Source organism: Salmo salar, chromosome ssa11 (assembly GCF_905237065.1).
Source record: "Salmo salar chromosome ssa11, Ssal_v3.1, whole genome shotgun sequence".
NCBI classification, from domain to species: Eukaryota; Metazoa; Chordata; class Actinopteri; order Salmoniformes; family Salmonidae; genus Salmo; species Salmo salar.
In genome coordinates this window covers 22,972,325-22,991,275 of record NC_059452.1, presented here as the reverse complement: position 1 = coordinate 22,991,275, position 18,951 = coordinate 22,972,325, and positions in this window count along the sequence as shown.

Sequence of the window (18,951 nt, the reverse complement as noted above, 5' to 3'; positions counted from 1 at the left end):
CGTTACCTTTCCCTCAGCTGAGACCACTTCACACGGAGCTGAAATGGACTGTTCCCCTCACCTCTATTTTTTATTCAACCTTTTTTTAACTCAGCAAGTCAGTTAAGAACAAATTCTTATTTACAATGACGGCCTAGGAACAGTGCCTTGTTAACTGCCTTGTTCAGGGGCAGAACAACAGATTTGTCCCTTGTCAGCTCAAGGATTCAAACTAGGAACCTTCTGGTTACTGGCCCAACGCTCTAACCACTAGGCTACCTGCCGCCCCAAGCATGCTCAACCAGCCATCACATTCCCAGTTGCTTATTGGATAAATGGGCGCTTTCACTAGAAGCATTTGGGATCTTACAGCAGGGTTTTGAAAGGCAAAATTAAGTCAGTCAATCAATGTTTAGGAAGGTGTGTTTGTAAAAAAAGGAATATGATATTCAGAGAATATTACCACATACAGACCTAATCATACAACTAAATACACAGACAATCTCGCACAGACACACACATGCTCGCACACACAGGTGAACACATGAGCAAGAGCGCACACACACACACACAGGCAGGAGGAGTATGCCCAGAGGAAAGGACATGTGCTGAATTGACATTACTGTGTCGGGATTAACACAGACAGCCCACAGGGAGAGAAGTCTCTCCTTACAACCCACACAGTAAAGAAGACTGCCCTTACAAGTCACATCAAGAGAAAACACAGCAGATGATGACGCCAGACAATCATACAGCTAGCACGGTGGTATGGCACAAAACTGTACAAAACATCATACACCCCAAACACCCTAACATCACTCCCAGAGCATGGTCATACACTGATCCATTTATTCTCTCCCTCTTCCCTCACTCCCCTCATCCACTCTCTCTACCATCCCTTCCATTGAGTGTGGATATGTTTGAAATGTATTAGCGTGCTCCATCTTATTGAGTAAGTCTCAGGGTTTGGGCTGGAAACTGATGAAATTACAGGGAGAGAACCAGTGGTAAGGGATAAGTATGTAGATTGGGTTGCAGGTTAATTCCCATTGATTTAACTCAGGCTGTGTACGAGTGCTTGTAAGAGGGAGGCCCACCATGGTAATAACAGTCAGCGAGGTAGCCACAGACAAATACCAGGAATCACTGACACTACAGACACTCTATCTGATAGAGGCCATCGCTGATATGAGCCAACATGCGCTGAAACACACATGCAAGCACACACACACACACACACACACACACACACACACACACACACACACACACACACACACACACACACACACACACACACACACACACACACACACACAATGGCAGGGGGCGAGTAGGACGATGTTCCTTCATTGATGTCTATGTCGGGCTGTATTGATAAGGCGTGATGGAAATACCCAGCTCTCTGCTGCATCTTCCTCAGACAACAGAGAATCCAATAGGCACGCAGTGCGTGGCTAATGCCTTCTTCCAAACAAACAGAAACACTGATCAATGTCCAGCAATCAGGGGATCGATCTCACATGATATCATTGGCCTAATCCAAGCAGATAATATCTAATCAACACTGTTCCCTCTCCTCCTCTCCTCCTCGCTCAGTAGTTCTATATCAGCCAATCAGAAGGGAAGAGTTTAGGATTGGGTAAAATAAAAAAAATCTGCGCTTCACAGAAGATGCTATTCTCCTGGGGCTAAAGTAGATACATAGAAAATTAAGATAAAATGGAGACTGTTTAACTTCTTAGGGATAGCCCCCTTTTAAAAAAGAATTAGCCTAAATTTACATACCCAAATCTTACTGCCTGTAGCTCAGGCCCTGAAGCAAGGATATGCATTTTCTTGGTACCAATTGAAAGGAAACACTTTGAAGTTTGTGGAAATGTGAATTGAATGTAGGAGAATATAACACAATAGATATGGTAGAAGAAAATACAAATCCACCATCTTTGAAATGCAAGAGAAAGGTTCTAGCCATCACTCTGGTTGTAATTTTGATGGCGTCCACAAGATGGCAGCAGTATACGTGCAAATTTTCAGACGGATAACTTGAAGTATGAGCGAACTACATGACATTTAGTGTGAAGTCACCCAGGTACATTTGGGAAAATCGTGAAGGAGACATTTGCATTCATATTAAATTTTTCTGCAAGAATATTGTCAAATCTGTATACTTGGACATTGATTTCACTTTTCCAGTATTAGTAGCCATATTATAAGTTCAACATTTGCAAAACAACCTGTTTTCATAACTTCATAAATATTCTTATAATTTATGTACAAAAGGAAAAGGCATGCAGTCGCAAAAGGTTAGTTGCTACATTTTATGATAGATACAGGGTGTCCAGATACTCCCGTAAAGCCCAGCTCATTGGCTATCTAGCTAGCTTTGTTTGACCCCAATTGGTGTTTATTTGACAAAGATACAGTCGATCAAATGAAGACCATCCGCGTCATTGGCGTGCCATGAAGGTGTCACTCTCTGACCAAATTTGGTGTCCTATAGGATATACTACACCCCTAATGATGTTGTGAAGTCTGGTTACGTTCTAGGATTTCTGGGGAATACTGTTACGGGCGTCGTATAGAGGAGACCAAGGCGCAGCGTGTAGAGTGCTCATCGTTATATATTTGAATGGAAACGAACACTAGACAAAATAACAAAATGACAGCCAACAGTTCCGTCAGGTTTACAAGCTAAACAGAAAGCAACTACCCACAAAAACGAAGGGAAAAACAGGCTGCCTAAGTATGGCTTCCAATCAGAGACAACGATAGACAGCTGCCTCTGATTGGAAACCATACCCGGCCAAAACATAGAAAACAAAACATAGAATGCCCACCCACCTATCACACCCTGACCTAACTAAACAGAGAAAACACAGCTCTCCTAGGTCAGAGCGTTACAAATACATACAAACGTGATTTGACTGGTTGAAACAAGGTTTAGTGTTAGATTTTCACAGATTCCTTTCTTTGCAAATTGAACGAGTGGAAATACAAAATCGATCATGCATGCTGTATGGACCTTTTTAGGATATGAAAAATGATTTTATCTAACAAAACGACGCTTCATGTTATCTCTGGGACCTTTTGGATGATAAATAAGAGCAAGATTTCAGAATGTAAGTACACATTTCACCTTTAGAGGTGAATTTATCAAACCTATCGCGGTGAAAACGTGTTTTGTTGTAAGGAGCTCTCCTCAAACAATTGCACAAAATGTTTTCGCAGAAATAGCTACTGTAAATTGGACAGTGCAGTTATATTAACAAGAATTTAAGCTTTCAGCCGATATAAGACACTTATATGTACCGACATTTGTTGTTTCTCTAAAATCTGCGATGATGACACAAGGCGCTGCATGACATTTTGACAGAAATGTCCTTTTTCAACACATGAGTCGATCTTGATAGATATTGAGACTTGAAACATTAACATTGTCTCTGTTTTTCTCAAGAAAAAAAAACGAAATAAACATAAAACCCCAGGTGGAGGAGCCTAGAGGGTAAAATGTCATTAAATTTAAGTGAGGAGAGCAGAGAAAAGCAATGCAAACTGTCACACTAAACATGTTTACTGGGTGAAAATGAATTACATGCAGTAAAGTAGCCCTCTTGCTTATGATACAAAAAAAACAAGGAAAATACAGTGATTATGCATTGGAGCTCACAAGTTTGCCATTTAGCATCCAATTTGTCTGCTCCTCTTCCTTGCTCTGCCAATACAGTGTGAGGCAAAGACATTCTTGGTCTCCCAACCCCTGATACACAGTATCTCCAATAAGCTAGGCTGTTTGTTTGTATATGCAGAAAGAATGGTCACACCAACAATTACTTTGTGCAAAAATTCCTTGGAAAAATAATTTAGCAAATTAACTTTCATGATATCCCCCCATCTCTCTCTCGCTCTCCCTCTCTGTCTTGCTCTCCCTCGCTCTCTCCTGCTCTCCCTCTCTTTCTCTTGCTCTCCCCCTCTCTCTCTTGCTCTCTCTCTCTCTCTCCCTCTTTCTCCCTCTGTCTCTCTCTGTCTCTCTCTCTCTCTTTCTTTCTCTCTCAACCCTGCCATGCCATGTAAGTGTATGCACCATGAACACATTTAATTTTCTCCGTGAGTCGGCGGCGGGCGAACCCAGAGGTGAGCTTTAATAAGGATCAATGACACTTTATCTGGGACAGGGCCCCACTCCGCCACATGCAGATCACACAGCAGGCCAGGGATTCAATTAAAAAGAGAACCTCCAACCACCACCACTAGATATTCAATTAATGGGATTGGAATTGTGTCTTTTGTAGAAGATACCTGACAACCCCCACTATTCTTCACATGGAGGACAGGAAAGAGAGATGTAGCCATACCACTAAGCAATCATTCGGAACATATGAAGGACACTTTAAGAGTCTTGTGTAATCATATACCCTAGCAATGCAACCTGGGTATCGGAAAGACCCCTGGCACAGTACTGTATCTGGAGCCCATCGCCACCTGTGTGGCCAAAGTCAGTGATGTGTATGTATTGATTGGGATGCACTCTACGCTGCCTTCAGTGATCCACATTAAAACCATTTACAGAGTTCCCCCTCGCAATCAGCCCAGCCAACGGGCTAAGAGCAGGGGGCCTCGAGACAGCCCCACCGAGCCAACGCGGGTGTGTGTTTTAGCCTAATGAAATGGCATCTATATAGACTATAATCCTTGTAACAGGATTGAGCGGGGACACCCATGTCAATATTAGCAAATGGGATTGCTGGCTTTTCATAGCTGTGCATGTGCGCTTGTGTGTGCGTGCGCATGCATGCTTGGGTGTCTGTGTCTATGCTCTCCTTACGTTTCCACTCTAGCTTATAGTGTGACCCAAATCTAAGAGCTCTGGTGTTGGTCTTCCAATAGCTGGGTGCATATCAATTTCCCCTACCAACATGAGTTGGAGATTTAAGACCCTGAAATTCCTCTGAAGTTTTTTCATTAATCCGCACCAGATGCACCCATGTGGGGACGTTCCAAGGTAGAGGCATGCGTCCACGGGATGCTGTGCTGACAGAAATGGGGGTGCATGAAATCAGGCCAGTTAATTAAGGTGGTCTCAGACATTAGCTACCCCTCTCTCCACTGCGGCTTGGCAACCCACGTCATGCGGCAGTGTCGGGTTAAGATGCTGAGGTTCAGATCACACCGGTTTTGGGGGCAATTTTATGAACTGTAAAATCTGTTGAAAGCCCTGCATGGCTCACATCAGACACAGTAGGTAGTGTGTGGGGGGTGTTCACAGGCTTTCGTGTTTCTACATGCGTTCTTACAAACACCTGTATGCACTCCTGGAGTAGGGTTTTTAGTTGGGGTCAATTTCACTCAAATGGTACAGTTTAATACATGTATTATTTTAAACGATCAACTTCTTTTGGCTAAAGAACAGACACAAAAGCCCCTCTCTGCTACAGTACTCCTTCCTCCTGCCTCTGCCTCTCTCTCTGTGTCTTAGATTACATCCAATAAACCCTCAGCTCCAAAAATGAGAGAGCGAAATTCAGAAAAGAGAGGCAGGGAGGGAGGGAGGGAGGGAGGGAGGAGGGAGGGAGGGAGGGAGGGAGGGAGGGAGGGCAAAACGCAGACTAAAATTACCATCTGTATGAAAGGTGAGACTGGACAGTCTATTCACATCCTGGCCATTAGCTTTAAATAGTGTGCCGCGCTCTGCTAATGTGCCTGGATTAGTGGCAGAGGAAGTAGACAGGAAGTCATCACACCCCCCTCACCCCATCTCCCACCCCCATCCCAGCAGACATCACCCTATCCACCTGAACCATTATCTGTTGGAGGGCCTCCTCCCTCCCATTCATAAAAACATCTCTACTACACACAGAGAGCAGCCACAGCCCGGGACGGCCTCGTCCTCTCCATTCACAAAAAGGACATACTGGGTTCAGTTTCAGTAGCTGATATTCTAACAGGATGCTGCTCTCTTTTCCTCTTTATTAGACCCCATAAAGTGAGTGTGCAACATGATCCACCCCTCAGGGCCTTTTGTTCATATTTATATAGAGGACAGAAGTGTGTTAGGAGGCTGAAGTGCTCCTCTTTTGAGGTATGACTTATTCAATGAAACACTCAGAAGGATGCTCTTCCCTGTGTGTCTAGGATTCCTAACCTGCTTCTTATCCTTAGCAACTGTAGTATGCAAGACATACATGCTTTATGAAAAATACAAAACTGAAGCAAGAATGAATCGTTTTGGGTTTGGCTCACATTTGACACCGAATCCCTATCAATGACTGACAGATTATTTGACCACCTATCTGCATATAGACACACCCCTTGTCCTGTGCAGAAACATCTAAAACAGAGTATTTACAAGCTACTACTAGTCCAAGCAGTTGTGCTGTGTACCAACACATAGAGCTGCAGCTGACTTCTCTCTCTGTGTTAATGAGTAGAGTTGCAGCTGACTTCTCTCCCTGTGTTAGTGAATAGAGCTGCAGCTGACTTATCTCTCTCTGTGTTAGTGAATAGAGCTGCAGCTGACTTCTCTCTCTGTGTGTTAGTGAATAGAGCTGCAGCTGACTTCTCTGTATTAGTGAATAGAGCTGCAGCTGACTTCTCTCTCTGTGTTAGTGAATAGAGCTGCAGCTGACTTCTCTGTATTAGTGAATAGAGCTGCAGTTGACTTCTCTCTCTGTGTTAGTGAATATAGCTGCAGCTGACTTCTCTCTCTGTGTTAGTGAATAGAGCTGCAGGTGACTTATCTCCCTGTGTTAGTGAATAGAGCTGCAGCTGACTTCTCTCTCTGTGTTAGTGAATAGAGCTGCAGCTGACTTCTCTGTATTAGTGAATAGAGCTGCAGCTGACTTCTCTCTCTGTGTTAGTGAATAGAGCTGCAGCTGACTTCTCTGTATTAGTGAAAAGAGCTGCAGTTGACTTCTCTCTCTGTGTTAGTGAGTATAGCTGCAGCTGACCTCTCTCTGTGTTAGTGAATAGAGCTGCAGCTGACTTCTCTCTCTGTGTTAGTGAATAGAGCTGCAGCTGACTTCTCTCTCTGGGTTAGTGAATAGAGCTGCAGGTGACTTATCTCCCTGTGTTAGTGAATAGAGCTGCAGCTGACTTCTCTCCCTGTGTTAATGAATTAGAGCTGCAGCTGACTTCTCTCTCTGTGTTAGTGAATAGAGCTGCAGCTGACTTCTCTCTCTGTGTTAGTGAATAGAGCTGCAGCTGACTTCTCTCTCTGTGTTAGTGAATAGAGCTGCAGTTGACTTCTCTCTCTGTGTTAGTGAATAGAGCTGCAGCTGACTTCTCTCTCTGTGTTAGTGAATAGAGCTGCAGCTGACTTCTCTCTCTGTGTTAGTGAATAGAGCTGCAGTTAACTTCTCTCTCTCTGTGTTAGTGAATAGAGCTGCAGCTGACTTCTCTGTATTAGTGAATAGAGCTGCAGCTGACTTCTCTCTCTGTATTAGTGAATAGAGCTGCAGCTGACTTCTCTGTATTAATGAATAGAGCTGCAGTTGACTTCTCTCTCTGTGTTAGTGAATAGAGCTGCAGCTGACTTCTCTCTCTGTGTTAGTGAATAGAGCTGCAGCTGACTTCTCTCTCTGTGTTAGTGAATAGAGCTGCAGCTGACTTCTCTCTCTGTGTTAGTGAATAGAGCTGCAGCTGACTTCTCTCTCTGTGTTAGTGAATAGAGCTGCAGCTGACTTCTCTCTCTGTGTTAGTGAATAGAGCTGCAGCTGACTTCTCTCTCTGTGTTAGTGAATAGAGCTGCAGCTGACTTCTCTCTCTGTGTTAGTGAATAGAGCAGCCTACTGCTTTCCAGCACCACAGAAACCTGCTATGTGAAACGCTCCCTCACCTTTCCCTCTCTCCTAATCACCAATTAGGACTCCATTAGTTTGGCCTGGCAGCTCATTTGCTCTGGAGGAGGCTGAGGGGGCCTGGGGTGTGGGACCTCTACCCACCATGTTCCGCTTGAGCGACCACGGCGCTGGGTGGCTGTCACGGCAAAGCCGCCACGTCACCCACTCTGCCAGCACACCACCCCCCTGGCTCCCCTCTCTCTCTCCCGCCTCCTTCACCTCCCGCCGATAACAATGGCTAACCCCACCAACAGCCTTACCGGGGAAATTCACTGCTACAGTGGCAGCCAGCATGCCTCTGAGACTCTCCTTCAGAGTACTAGGAGGAGGAGAGGTGGAGGTGGGTAGGTGGAGGAGGAGAGGTGGAAGAGGGGAGGTGGAGGAAGGGAGTGAGGGGAATCTGTTGGAGCAAGAGCCTGAGACACCAGAGAGTCTGGCGGAGCGGCTTGTCAGGCACTTCATTAAATTGCCGTCCCCTCGGCGAAGCGGGTGGGACCCTTATTAGCCGAGCGGGGAGACATCCTTCAAGGGCTGTGAGACGCGCCACAGTCCCACTGCCAGCTGCCTGGAGGAGGTAGGGAGCAGAGTGGGGTACGGGGTGAACAGATGACGACAAGGGTTGGAGGAAAATAGGTTATTGGGGATAAGGAGGGGGCTGATGAGGGAGCGGGAACCAAGTCACATTTAAATCACTGAATAGCCCCTTAGCTACACAATGGAATTACCCCCAGTGGCACGCGAGATGAGGCCCAGAGCCTCCCAGGAACTTGTTAAGGCCTCTGGCTCTCTCTTCGTCTCTCTCCCCCTCATCCTCCTGGCTAATGTCACACTGGAGAGCCCTGGTCAAAAGTTCACCCCGTGCATATGTAAAAAGGTAGCTGAGTGCCAGAGGCAGCAGGCAGGGGGATACAGGGGATTCAGTGAGCTGTGTGTGTGTGTGTGTGTGTGTGTGTGTGTGTGTGTGTGTGTGTGTGTGTGTGTGTGTGTGTGTGTGTGTGTGTGTGTGTGTGTGTGGGAGGGAGGGAGGGAGGGAGGGAGGGAGGGAGGGAGGGAGGGAGGGAGGGAGGGAGGGAGGGGGGCGGGCCCTGAGGCAGAAGGACCCTGGTGACTGGTCGGTCCAGGTGTCTTTCTGGCACCAGTCCCTCCCCTCCATCCAGCACATTATCCCTACAGCATCTACACTGCACTCCTGCCACTCCTATTGTTTCATTGAGTGGCAAATCCTAACTGACGATATACATAAGATTTCTCAGACAGTTACTAAAATCTTTCATTTAAATCAGTTGCATGGTACCTTGTGTAATTCCAACATTATTCAAATTAGAATTTGGCCTCATGCATTGGAGTGAACTTTTAACAATGACCAAGTGTAGACCACACTACCTACCGAGAAAGTTTTTATCTGTATTCTTTGTAGTTGTTTACATACCACCACAGTCAGAGTCTGGCACTAAGATAGCATTGAATGAGCTGTATTCCGCCATAAGCAAACAAGAAAACACTCACCCAGAGGTGGCGCTCCTAGTAGCCGGGAACTTTAATGCAGGGAAACTTAAATCTTTCAAGGCACAAGGCGAGACCCAAATGCAGACACAGGAGGCAGATGGTTTGAGTCTTACAATGTTTATTAATCCAAAGGGGTAGGCAAGAGAATGGTCATGGACAGGCAAAAAGGTCAAAAGCAGATCAGAGTCCAGGAGGTACAAAGTGGCAGACAGGCCCATGGTCAAGGCAGGCAGAATGGTCAGGCAGGTGCGTACAAAGTCCAGAAACAGGCAAGGGTCAAAACCGGGAGGACTAGAAAAAGGAGAATGCAAAAAGAAGGCGAACGGGGAAAACGCTGGTTGACTTGGAAACATACAAGATGAACTGGCACAGAGAGACAGGAAACACAGGGAAAAATACACTGGGGAAAATAAGCAACACCTGGAGGGGGTGGAGACAGTAACAGGAATAGGTGAAACAGATCAGGGCGTGACAAAATCAGTTTTACCTCATTTCTATCAGCAAGTTAAATGTGCAACCAGAGGGAAAATAACTCTGCACCACCTATACTCCACACACAGAGATGCATACAAAGCTCTCCCTCGCCCTCCATTTGGCAAATCTGACCACAATTCCATCCTCCTGATTCCTGCTTACAAGCAAAAATTAAAGCAGGAAGCACCAGTGACTAGATCAATAAAAAAGTGGTCAGATGAAGCAGATGCTAAGCTACAGGACTGTTTTGCTAGCACAGACTGGAATATGTTCCGGGATTCCTCCAATGGCATTGAGGAGTACACCACATCTGTCATTGGCTTCATCAATAAGTGCATCAATGACGTCGCCCCCACAGTGACTTTACGTACATACCCCAACCAGAAGCCATAGATTACAGGCAGCATGCAAGCATGCGCTGACCAACTGTGAACATGCGCTGACCAACTGGCAAGTGTCTTCACAGACATTTTCGACCTCTCCCTGTCCGAGTCTGTAATACCAACATGTTTTAAGCAGACCACCACAGTGCCTGTGCCTAAGAACACTAAGATAACCTGCCTAAATGACTACCGACCCGTAGCACTCACGTCTGTAGCCATTAAGTGCTTTGAAAGGCTGGTCATGGCTCACATCAACACCATCATCCCAGAAACCCTAGACCCACTACAATTTGCTTACCGCCCCAACAGATCCACAGATGATGCAGTCTCTATTGTACTATACACTGCCCTTTCTCTTTTGGACAAAAGGAACACCTACGTGAGAATGCTATTCATTGACTACAGCTCAGCGTTCAACACCATAGTGCCCTCAAAGCTCATCAATAAGCTAAGGACCCTGGGACTAAACACCTCCCTCTGCAACTGGATCCTGGACTTCCTGACGGGCCACCCCAGGTAGTAAGGGTAGATAACAACACATCCGACATGCTGATCCTCAACACAGCAGCCCCTCAGGGGTGCGTGCTCAGCCCCCTCCTGTACTCCCTGTTCACTCATGACTGCACGGCCAGGCACGACTCAAACACCATCATTAAATTTGCCGATGACACAACAGTGGTAGGACTGGTCACCGACAACAACGAGACAGCCTATGGGGAGGAAGTCAGAGACCTGGCCGTGTGGTGCCAGGACAACAACCTCTCCCTCAACGTGATCAAGACAAAGGAGATGATTGTGGACTACAGGAAAAAGAGGACCAAGCACGCCCCCATTCTCATCGGTGCTGCAGTGGAGCAGGTTGAGAGCTTCAAGTTCCTTGGTGTCCACATCACCAACAAACTAACATGATCCAAGCACACCATGACAGTCATGAAGCGGGCATGACAAAACCTATTCCCCCTCAGGAGACTGAAAAGATTTGGCATGGGTCCTCAGATCCTCAAAAGGTTTTACAGCTGCACCATCAAGAGCATCCTGACTGGTTTCATCACTGCCTGGAATGGTAACTGCTCGGCCTCCGACCACAAGGCACTACAGAGGGTAGTGCGGCCGCCCCAGTACATCACTTGGGCCAAGCTTCCTGCCATCCAGGACCTCTATACCAGGCGGTATCAGAGGAAGGCCCGAAAAATTGTGAAAGACTCCAGCCACCCTAGTCATAGACTGTTCTCTCTGCTATCACACGGCAAGTGGTATCGGAACGCCAAATCTAGATCCAAGAGGCTTCTAAACAGCTTCTACCCCCAAGCCATAAGACTCCTGAACATCTAGTCAAATGGCTTCCCAGACTATTTGCATTGCCCCTCCCCTCCCATCTCCACACCACTGCCACTCTCTGTTGTCATCTATGCGTAGTCACTTTAATTAACTCTACCTACATGTACATACTACTTTAACTAACCGGTGCCCCCGCACATTGACTCTGTATCGGCACCCACCTGTATATATTGTTATTTTTTACTGCTGCTCTTAAATTACTTGTTACTTTTATCTCTTATTCTTATTCATATTTTTTTTTTAACTGCACTGTTGGTTAGGGGCTCATAAGTAAGCATTTCACTGTAAAGTCTACACCTGTTGTATTCGGCGCATGTGACTAATAGAATTTGATTTGATTTGATAAGAGACAGAGACATATAGAGACCCGTGTGGTGGTGATCAGGTCAAATGAGACAGAGAGTAGTGATGCTACAGCATCACTACTTCAGATCAAGGAAGTGCTTGCTAATAGTGGAACAAAGTGGAGTGAAGAGATTATTAAATGTCAAGAGTCTGTTTTTCATTCAGCTGATTTACATTTCTACCATAATTGGTGCAGAGGATGTTCACTAGTTACACTCTCCTGATCTCTTTGCATGATAGTCTCTACAAAAGCAAAGGCTATCAGAAACCTGTAGAAAGTGAATGGACATTACAGCCTAATGTACAATTACCTCAAGGAGGTCATCAAATCATGAGTGACAAACCAAACCGGACATACATAATAAATGTGTTGTCTCTGTCTTTCGTTTTGTATGGCTTTTCCCCCTTCTGCATTATGCTTGTGTCTGCAGCCTGGGGAAATCTCCATGGATCCCAGGAGCATGTACAAGCAATTACAACAATAGCATCTTTACACCCCTGCAACCAATAAACAAGCTAATGTCACCAGCACTAGGCACTACGACTAAGACACTTAGCATCTGGGGCAATACTCTTAGTCTGGTCCCAAATGGCACCCTATTCCCTATATAGTGCACTACTTTGACCAGGGCACTATATAGGAAATAGGGTGCCATTTGGGATGCACACTTGGTTGGATTAGACAGAGGCTCTGTGCGTTTAATACCCCGCCATAAAGAAGGTTTAAAGAAATGCGGCATGCACTTTATTAAAAGGACTCTTAGGAAATAATATCACACATATAACCACAGAGACAACACATCGCACTTAGAACGTAAATTTAGAAAGCTTCCCTGTTTAATTTGAAGCATATATGAATATCGCTGCCGACGCTAATATTGCTTGTGTCTTGGGGGGTTTTGAGCTCTTATTGTGAATTGATATTCCACTGAACCTCGTGGCTGATAAAAATGTGTAACACAAAGTTGAAGATTGTTGAGTTGGTGAAGTCCATTTTCATCACTTACCAATGACCTTACCAATACACAATTCAAAACATTGATTCCATTGACTACTCTAATATTCTAGACATACCTAAGACCGTGGGTGGCTATATCTGGAGGCATGGGGGCGGGGGGGGTTACTGTGAAGGCGTTATGGTGAGTGTCAGTGGCCGTGCCAAAGGCCATGTCTGGAAGCTGTGATCGAGGGCTTGGCCTGGGCTGTGGCTGGGTAATGTGGCCGGGGGTTTAGCCGGTCGCAGGGGTTTGGAGGTGCTGACTGGGCAGAAGACAGGGGATCTCCAGGCCTAACTTCCAGGGCTTACCTCCAGAGGGGGAGAGGGGGAGAGAACCGAGGGAGCAATGGGGAGCTGCTCAGCCACAGGTGCAGCCTGGTAATGGGCACTTCCCCAAACTGTACCACACCAGAGGCTCACACACGGAAGTATTTTCCATGAGTTGGCACTTTCTCTCTCTTCAAACCTTACCATGGCTTTACCAGAGAGATGAACAAGAGGAAGAAAGAGAGGGAGAGGGAGGAGCCCTAGAAACACTGGAGCCAAAATGTGTGGGACCATGTCTCAGGTTCCTGCCTGGCTGCTTGGCTTGGCCCCTCGCCCCAAAGGTTTAACAGACCTGCCCTGAAAGAGTGCCAATCCCTCCAGTGTCCAGTCCCCAGCTTCCTCTTACTCTCTCTGGAAGATCTTGGCTTTGTCTTTACCCCTTCCCTTTTTCTCTCTCCTCATTAGATTCCATTTGATTCTGTGTTTTATGAGAAGGTCCTTTACCCCAAGTAAATAATCCATGCAGGTGAGATAAACAGCACTGAACCAACCAATACTCAGCACCGAAGCCTACATAAAACTGGGCACATGGAGAGAAGGAGGGGAGAGAGAGAGTTGGGGAGGGAACGAAAGAGGAGAGAGATAAGTGTCAGAAGTGAGTGGGTGCTGGACAGTGTGAAAGAGAAGGAGGATGAGAGGGAGGTTGGTCAGCTGCTGTGTCCGAGACAGAGGAGTGTTTGATGGTCTGAATGTGGGCCCATCCCTGGGTCTGGCTCTGGTCATGGATGAGGTCTAACAGAAGGCTACCCTCCACCACTACCTATAACCAGCAGCATAGCTCCAGTCCGGGCCAGCGGGTGGAAGACAGCCCTATGCAGAGCTCCAAGGACAGCAGGCAGATTGGTTACACAACCCAGTGCCTAAACTAGGGGGAGACCTGGCCAAATACTGCTCAAAGGGCCCCTCCAGGAATGGGCAGAATGTGACAGAGAGAGAAACAGTGTAACAGTGTAAAGAACGAGACAGCTATGTTCTCCCTCCACTTCATCAGAAGTGTTCTAAGATAAAACAGCTTCTGTCTGTGTGCTTTCATCAATCACCATCTGAACTTGTACTACTGCAGATAAATCGCTCCATTAGATTCCAAATATGTATGTTTGTATTTATTGTGTGTGTGTTCATAAGAGAGAGCGTGGTCTGCACATAGACCTTGAGTAGCCTCTTAGTCTGTAGCAGTGTGGACTCACATCTGCAGTCCCACATGCTTTATTGGCATGACAGGACAATGAAGCTGCCAAAGCAGTTAACAGCAAAACTAGAAATTAAAACATTTGATCCAAATGCTGTCAGAATTTGGCGTGAAAATGGCACTGAACACAATTCTAACTAATCTGTTGCCTAAACCCTAAAGACCAGCATTTTGTCTTAATGCCGATTCTAGAATATTCGTATGAATATATGTCGCCAATTTCATGGAAACTGAAATACTATTTAACCCCAAAAATGTCCATGACCCTAGGGGTTCCCAAACTTTTTCACTCAGGCCCCCCTTCCAGCATTGGGGAACACTCAAAAAATGAGGGGTTCAACAAGGATTCTTCCATGATCCTCAAAGGTCTTCGAAGAACCTTAGGGTTCTTGGCACTGAAAATGGCTCCCCAAAAGGTTCTTTCAAGAACCTCATAGGAGGTGGGGTTCATCGAGGAACCTCCTTAGTTGGTGGGGGTTCTTGCAGGAACCTAACTGCCCAACTGAAACGTTTGGATTTGAAAGCAAGTGCAGGCACTTAACTGAAAAATGTAAAGATCTCTTCAATGTAAGGTTTGTCCATTGTATGATCTAAATTTATATTTTTTTATGATGATTCCATTTATCTTTTCATATTTGTAAAAATCTTTCTAAAACAATTCAATGGACACAATAAATGGATGTCAATAAACAAGGAGGTAAGATTATGTAGGCTATAAGATTATGTTGGGTGCAGATGACTGAACTGCTCACTTTTGTGTCTGTGTCTGCAGGTATACAGACGAGGCATACAAAGGTATGTCGATTGGTATTGGTAGGTTATGCAGATCACATGTACCATCCTCCTCCCTTACATCTTCAATAAATATCCCATAGGCCTCTACAATACGGACAAGGTATGTGAATGAAAACCATTATCAAAACAGTTTTTTTCATTCACATTCACCACAAAAACCAAGTTATGAATACTGTGGTGTGCATGTTTTGTTAATCATCTGTATAATTACTATTTTTGGGATTCACAGACTTCACCCTCCCTACACATCTGATGAATATAACAGGAAACCTGTTAGATCACCATGCACTGCAAAATCATTCTGGCTATGGATACGGAGAAAATCAACACATTAACATCAACATGCCAGAGGATATATCGATTGGACTTGGGGCTCTGCTGGGAGTTTACCTCATATTTGGATTGTTTTATTCTGCTTTCCCACTAAAATCATAAACAGTGAGGACTAAAATATTGTGCTTTTGTTATTGTTATGCGAATTATTATTAAACCCCAAAAGGTTCTTCGAGGATCCATTAAAAGGGGTTCTTTGAATAACCATTTTAAAGGGTTCTTTGAAGAACTTATAAGGGTTCCCCCACAGTTTCAATTTGAAGAACCCCTAAAGGATACTCCAGGAAGCTTTTCTTTTTAGTGTGAGTTAGTTGATCTGCACATTTCTGACAAGTTATAAATAGCTCTCTAAGATACACAATCACTGACATGACAAGAGGAACTGATGATGCACTACCCTATTTAGAAATTGTACCTTGTGCATTCTACTATTACAACTTTCAAGAGTAAGTTGAAAGCTGGAACGAGTTTAATATATATATAGTATAATAATATTTTTTTTAAATGGTGGGGGACACACCCGTGCTCCCCCTGCCGACCCCTCACAGTTTGGGAACCACTGCTGTACTTGACCTGTAGTTGACACTGTAATTGGTCTGTATTTTACCTTTGACCTTGACCTTTGTGCTACAGTATAGGCAAATGGTCTTCTGTGCAGTAAAGATCTCATCTTGATTACAATATTATATGTACAGTATGTTTTCCCTGTTATATTCAGAGGCTGAGGGACAGTGATTTGAAGTTTGCCTAAAAATGAGCAAAAAATGTCAGAAATGTGGTAAAATGTCATAATTTGATTGAATGACGACTTTGGCACAGTAATCAAATATTTGGCTCTAAATTTGGAACAGCTGAGTCAATCAACTCAGGGGGAAAAAGCATATGAAAGAGGTCATTCTCAGCTACTGGAAAATACATTTTGGGAGGTTAAGATCTGTAATCTTGATGTGCTTATTGTAGTCATACGGGTAAAATTGACCAGTAACTTAAGCGGGGCGGAGCAGGTGAACCCAAGTGCAGACTCAGACGAGGAGACAGGGATAAGGTAACTAAGGTATTTATTGAACAGAGGGGGGAAGATGGGGTGCAGGCCAGGGGAGGCTCAGGCAGGTAGCAGGGAACCAGGGACTGAGGCTGGGGCAAGGGGAGCAAGGGCAGGGTAAGCAGGTCCGGAGTGAAATCCAAGGAAGCCGTAGAGTGGGGGTCCAGGGCAGGGAAGCAGGACTGACGAGACTGAGGGACTGAGTACAGGGACCAGAGGCAGAGCGGACAGAACTGTAGCGGAGAGAAAATCAGCGTCAGGCTAGAGAAAACAGGCACAACAGCAAGATCTATGCAGGAACAAATGACTTGAACCGTAGACTGACTGAGCAGAGACTACGATCTGGCAGGATGGAAGTGGCAGGGCTGAGTATTTGTAGAGGTCTCGATTATGGAACAGGTTGCAGCTGGTGGGGGTCTGCTCTGCCTCCAGCACACCTGTCTCCACTCACACAATCATATGCACCCACACAGAGAGAGAGAGGGAGAGAGCACTGGGGGAATGGCAGCAGGTTAGGGAGACACAGGATGAGAAGTAGAGGGCGTGGCAGGGGCAGATGTAACAGTAGCATAACTCATGTAGCCTTTTCGAACACAAGGGAAGGGTTAAATCCCTGCCTTGTATTCCTACAGATCCACCAACATGTTCTCTCCACTTATCCAATCACATTATCTCTCCATCTCTCCCTCTCTCTCATCCTCTGTCTGACTCTGAGAGGGCGAGAATTGAGAGTGTTCCCGCAGGACCCTGGAGGTGTGGGGTGAGACAGAGCATAGCATGCCAGTGGATGATCCAGGTCTTGGACACTCCAACTGCTCCGGAGAGGAACTCTCCAGGCACGGAGCACGGAACCCCAGAACGAAGCTCTCTACTTCCTGGCCAGGACCATAGTTGGGAAACAAGTAACTGAATATCCTTACTGCTTCCAGGAGAGAGGAGTGCAGAACAACTCTCCTTGACTTCAAATAATAAAAAGAGGAGAGGAGGAGAGGACAGGCGGATCATAAAGAAGTATGTGGGGAATTGTCCGGGCTGTTTGCTAAGAGGCCCGGTGCTGTCCAAGGAGAACTGCTCCCCACTCGCAGGCTGAGGCTGAGGCTTGGTCTGCCAGGAAAAATATTGGTTCTGAATGAGGGGGATGCAGTACTAGCAGGTCTCTAGATAGTACTCACTCCGCCATATTGGATCATCTCATGTGTTGCGTACAATATTGATAGACAGCTGGCTTTTACTGTTTACCTGAGGTACTGTTCCAGATTCTACACTTAACCCATGCTAGCCTCTGCACGTTTTCTAGATTATTATATCAGATTAACAGTCAACTAAATCGCTTCGCATGATCCTTGATTTGAAACAGGACAAACTCCCATACACTGCACATACCATATAATGCATCACCAAACTGTTTTGTTTCAGTAATGATATAATATCCATGCTCATCATGCCAGATTACAACATTTTGACAGTAGCTTCTATCCTTGTATTACAAACAAACAAACAGAAACAATACAGTCTCATCAGACTATCTGCAACAGTTGGGTCTGTTTAGTCACTCCAAGGCCCACACGTCTGCAGATCTCTTTTCAGTGAGCACTTTGACGCAGCAGCATAATAGCAGAATCAACACAAGCCTTGCAGGCACACAAGTGGAGGAAGAGGAAACAGAGCTAGAGAGAGCTGGCGAGAGGTAGCAGGAGCGGAGCGTTGGCAGAGTGCTGCAATGTTTTCACAGCACATTACGTTTGAGTACACATCAAACACGCCACGCACCGCTCTTTGATTGTCTCTGGCGGGACCTGTTTCTAACAGGTGTTAGACAAGGTCCCTTGGTAATGGAGCTAGCACCGAGCTAGCTAGCTACGACGACGCTGGAAATACACACTGGTAATGACACATCACATAGTTTCCAGAGGCGGAGATGACAGGGTCCTCCCCGATGAGCGTGTTTGTGTTGAGTTAAAGTTGCAGGAGGCAACTCCATTGATATGCCAGTTATATCATAATCCCGTAATTGCAGCAATATCACGGTGTCAAGTTTTTAACGAGCGCACTTGAGTAGGGTCCCTCAAGTGGCTGTCTCGGCTTGCACAGGCTTGAATGGAACAACCGTGGAACTTTACTGCCACTCAGCACTGTTGGAAAACCTAAATAAAAGTCATATTGTATTATCATCAATCCCTCCTTATGATAGGACTGTTGAATGAATGAATGAATAGATGCATGAATGAATAATTATTGTCCTTCAAGATGAAAGCATATTGCCTTACCTCATCATTTGCCCATCAACCCTTTGAAACTCCTACACTACAATAAGCCTGTTCACCATCCACTGCAGATACTGTCCAGAGCTAACGTCATGAAGAACTCTTTGAGTCTATTTTTAGCCATACAGTACATCTAATGGG